The sequence below is a fragment of the Magnolia sinica genome, chromosome 13, assembly GCF_029962835.1.
Source record: "Magnolia sinica isolate HGM2019 chromosome 13, MsV1, whole genome shotgun sequence".
Taxonomy (NCBI): Eukaryota; Viridiplantae; Streptophyta; class Magnoliopsida; order Magnoliales; family Magnoliaceae; genus Magnolia; species Magnolia sinica.
Genome location: NC_080585.1, coordinates 35,093,693 through 35,098,552, shown reverse-complemented (window position 1 = coordinate 35,098,552; position 4,860 = coordinate 35,093,693). Strand labels below are relative to the sequence as shown.

The window sequence follows — 4,860 nt, the reverse complement described above, 5'->3', positions numbered from 1 at the left end:
CAAGTCCTGGGAGAGATTCTCTACCCTCAGAATCTGTTTACAGCTACATCAAAGGAGAAGCTGGTTGCAAGCCACCACTGTTGGGCATAGTTCCAATCTTCCTGAGAGATATGTTCTAGTCACAGACTCTAAAACATTCAGAGGGAGTGGCTCTAGAAAAGGACAGAGCCATCTACCACTTTTTTTTTTTTACTACACACGCACACCCAGATTCTCTATGACTTATAAATTCCCAGATAAAACAATACATGCAAAAGTACCATTCCTTCAAATTCTGATGGAGCACAGACTGCCGAGAAGAAATCAGAAACAATCTCATAGTCTTTCGATTGATTGGACTCAGCAAACTGTTTGAGATGGTTGACAGGATAATTCCATCCCGTTGCTGTTGAGTAACCTCCATGGCAAGACCTGCGTCCCTTGAAATCCTTCAAGCTGATTTCTCCATTCTCTTCACAAGCTTTCCGGTTGACAACAGCGACAGAGTTATAGTTCTCAGCATGGTTGCAGTAAACCTCATTTGCAATTGCTTTCATGGAGTAATTCAAAAACGCAATGTATGCTAGTCCTGCATCCAAGTTTATTAAATCTGCTTCCCCATTCTTTATTGAATTCAAACATGCTTCAGTTGTTTGCTGCTGAACACTACACGGAGAGTGCAAGAAAGGAAAAAGGGAAAGAAATCAAGATCTCTTTCACATGTTTGTGTGTTCAACTGAATCCATTCACAATAATTCAATTCAGTAAAGATTAAATGACCATAGTGTGGCTAACCCTTCTCCGTAGTTAATGACCGACTAGCCAGCAAATGAAATTATTAGCATTTCGAGAACTGCAATTGACTAGCGATGGCACAGAAACGTAAATGTTTTACAGATAATCATGACAAAAGAAAAGCTTGATTATGCCAAAGGTAAAAAACAGAGAAAAGTGTTGTAACTGCCTGCAAGTGCATAAGTTCATATACAAGTTCACATGGAATCTTTTGGTCCAAACATGATCAGTCCAACAAGATGAAGAACATGAGCACATCAGAGTACTGAAATTACACAGAGTATGAGCCGCTACAACAGCCATTTATAGGTCCCTTCTAGCCCCGTTTTCCTGTGACTTCCACATAAATTTAAAATGACGACTGGGTCCTCAGTACAAGCTACTGAAATGGTCATTTTTAGATCTGTTCTAACCCATTATCAAGTGAAACTTGCCTAAATTCTAAAATCAACTGTAGAATCAACTGCACATCCGAATGTAGCTTAAGTTAAAAGCATGGTTGTAGAAACTGCTATAGCGGCCATTTCGTCAAAAACACCCATCTTATTAATGGTCGTTAATGGAAGAAATTGGAATGGTTGATGTAAAACAGATATTGTAGATTTTGCCAACTTTTCTATGTTTTATTTTCTTCAAATTTAACTGCTATAACAGCCATAACTATCATGTAATGGTAAAGGCTTTTAAATTGGATGTCCAAAGAGATAATAAACAAATGAAGAAAAATGAACTCCGAAAAGGAAAATAATGCAATTGAGGCTTTGTTCCCATCGACATAAAATTCCTAGGACTTCTTTTGTTTAGTTATCTACAACTTCGTCTGAAACTGGGAAATATTCTAACTGATTTTAGGGTAGCATATGGTATTCTGGTTGGAATTCTGCTGATGGAACAAGCTTTTGAAACATAACCCCAACAAATTCAACTAAGACCATTTATCTACAAGTAACAGTTCACAGGAAAAAGGAAAACTGACAATTTATAACTACAAAAGACAGAAAGGCAGTGATTTACTTACAAGAATCCAACAGCAATTTGGTTCTCATAGTTCAAACCTTCAGACATTCCTAGATCTCCAAGGCGATCACCAAGAAGTAACACATTAGTTCTCTTCTTCACTGAGTGCACTCCAAGATTCAGTGGTATTGCGTTGCCTTGCTTAAGTTTCACCACCTTTTCTTTTGGACCTTCTGGCAATACAATGCCAACTGTGGCAGTACCTGTAAGACATGTCTATAAGATTAATATTCACTGGTACAGGGAAAGATTTTAAGTTTAAAAGATAGAAGGAGAAGAACGAAGAGATGGGGAAGATAACAGGCATGTAACATCCTAAACAAATACAGTACAAATCAGTGAGATAGTTCCAAGCATCCCAAGCTCAATAGCCCCAACCAACTAGCATTCAGTAATAAAGGCATACTAATAATCACGACTAAATAGACAATTTGATAAACTAGTAAGTAATTTTTGAACTGCTAAAAAATAGCAGATGAATTTTAAATAGATAGGCATTAGCAAGTAACAATGCTCTTAAACTAAAACCACGATAAAACTTGAAGAAAAGAAAAGAAGAATGAGGAAGTTGCCACATTCCACTAGAACCAACTATTGAATGATGATCCTAGTGTAAATGCACAGACTATGAACACAAGTCTGCAGCTATCACAAGGTAAGTGAGGATTGCCCATGGGCAAAATAAACATTAAAACATCAACAACCAAGTCTTGGTAAATGATGTGAACAACGAAACAATTCAAGAAGTAAAAGAGCGTAGACAATTCAAGAACTACATAACTGGAAATGAGATCTCAGAGTAGCATATATACCTTGTCCATTTGTAGTTAACATCCTTCTCATTATAGGCAATAAAATGGGCTCAATTTGTATAAAAAGAGGGTAAAAAAAAAAAGACTGGATTTTCTGCATACAGCTTTTCCACAACAAACGTGAATGTGAATTTCTTTTGAATGCAATGACTGCTGTATGAATTTTCCTTCATTTCTAAAATGGTCCACCATTAACTTCAGATCTATGCATGTCAGTCCAAACTACTCAAATTGTAGACCCCTGCTGATGTACATTTATGTCATGTGTATGGTTGATGAGTCAACATAGTTTAAGAAGTGGTAGAAAGTAAGGTTGTCAATGGGCTGGGCTTGTGTCAAGTAAAATCAAAACTTTGAATAGATTAGCCCGACTATTTCAAAATCCGGGCCAGCGCAAATGGAAAATGCACATAGCAGTAGCCTAGCTATATTTATGAATGATGAATCAACCATCTCAAAATGGCATAGAACTTATTTCAAAATCTTTGATGTGTCGATATAGATCTTAGTTGACTGAGTTTTTTCTCCGAATGCTGCGCTTCCCATGTCGCACGCCTTGAACATCGATGCAGCAAGTAGAAATTTTAAAGTGGCACGAAGATATATGCCACTAACTTCAACTTCCGATTCTCCATTCTGCACATTTAGACCAAAAGGTAAAGAAGTCAAGAACTCTAGAGGTGGAAAACGACTTAAAATCCAAACGTAGTCAATAGAAATTTTATGATTCTTGACACAAGGATGATTATCTTCAGTTTGTACAAGTGAGGCCCATGATTCAGTGATCCAAACTGTTGATCTGATAGGCCATGCAATGGGTGGAGGTGACCAACCATGCCTCAAATTCTCTGGCACCTTTTGAGTAGAAGGAGAACTATTATTGTGTTTCTTTTTCTAAGTCTATTTGGCCACCGCCAACTAAAAGTAGGGATGTCATCAAGGACATTCATGAGCCATGGCCCATCCACTATGGATCCCATCAGACAAATGGCATAGATCACCAAAACATGCTTTTATGAATTGAGGACTTGATGATGCAATGCATATCCTCAAGTTGAGGATCATATAAATCCTCTTTACTGTAGCTACCTTTAAATGGTCAGTTGAATGTTTCAAATCAATAGCTTCTTTCAAGGTATCCTCAGCAAGCTGAATTGGGTGTCTTAGATTTCCTGAAAAGGGTGAAATGTTCGTTAATTCATGTTCGATTCAAATTATAAATTTTAAAAAAAAAAAAAAACAATCTGGAAACAACGAATTAGTTGAATGCCATGTACGGAAATCCTAAACAACTTGTAGCTGCCTTCGTATCATCCATCATACTATGCTAGAGTATGGCCGCCGTTCCGTAACTTGGGGATGCTTTTTAACCAGTAAATGAGTTGACTCAGCGTGTTTGCAACAGAGAAACAAGACCTTGTCATTAGACATTGCAAAAGCTAAAACTGCATTCAAATATCCCTACCCAAAAAATAATAAGAAAATAGAAATGAACAGAGACAGTGTAATAGGCTGCCACGTGTCACCCCAGCAGGCCTTATTTGATTAGGAAGCATAAACTATTAATTACGGATGATTAAGGTGAGTTGGTGGAGGCGGGAACAGATATCCAGCGCTAGGGTTTGTGTTGGCCCTTTGATCTTCGTAATCCATTGTAAAATCCATCATCACCCTTCCTTTTTCCTTTTTTACCTAAATGCCAAAAAAAAAAAATTCAATATAATGGCCTGAAAATTCCGATGAGAAAAAAAAAAAAACCCACCTCAATTTGATTGAAAGAAGCTACTTTCTCAAATCTCATCTCCTTTCTTCCGGATCCTACAAAACAGAGGGCTCAATTTGCTGTTGCTGCTGCTTCAATCTTTGCTGCATTCTCCCAACCTTCTTGAAAGTATTGTCCAGGAACCCAACGGAAAAAACAGCAAATCTCAGGCAAGAACCCTAGAAAGGAGCGACGAAGAAGGATTCCAGCTCTTTTACAGAGATTGAAGCTGAAGACGAGAAAAAAGAGAGTAAAATCTACGAATCGGGAGCAGAAACCCTAGGCGAAAAAGCGAAGAAAGAGATCGAGGTCTTGATAGGTTCTTCAAAGATCGAAGAAATCAAAGAGATTTGTAGAAAATTAAATGAAAAAAAAAGGAGAGACGATCGAGGTGTGAAAATCTCCGAGGAAAACCCTAGAAAGAGAACGAAGATCTCTCTCGCTCGCTTGCACAGCGAGTGAGAAAAGGAGTCAGGGAAAAATCATCCATGCGCG

General features: G+C 37.9%; 1 long non-coding RNA gene across 1 annotated transcript; it reads right to left on the bottom strand.

Moving 5' to 3' along the window:
- Positions 1 to 3,998: 3,998 nt before the first annotated feature.
- LOC131223554 (uncharacterized) lies at positions 3,999 to 4,860 on the bottom strand. The gene is made up of 2 exons (XR_009160529.1): positions 4,366 to 4,860; positions 3,999 to 4,295 (listed from the first exon to the last, which is right to left on the bottom strand). It is a non-coding gene; the product is annotated as an uncharacterized LOC131223554 (long non-coding RNA).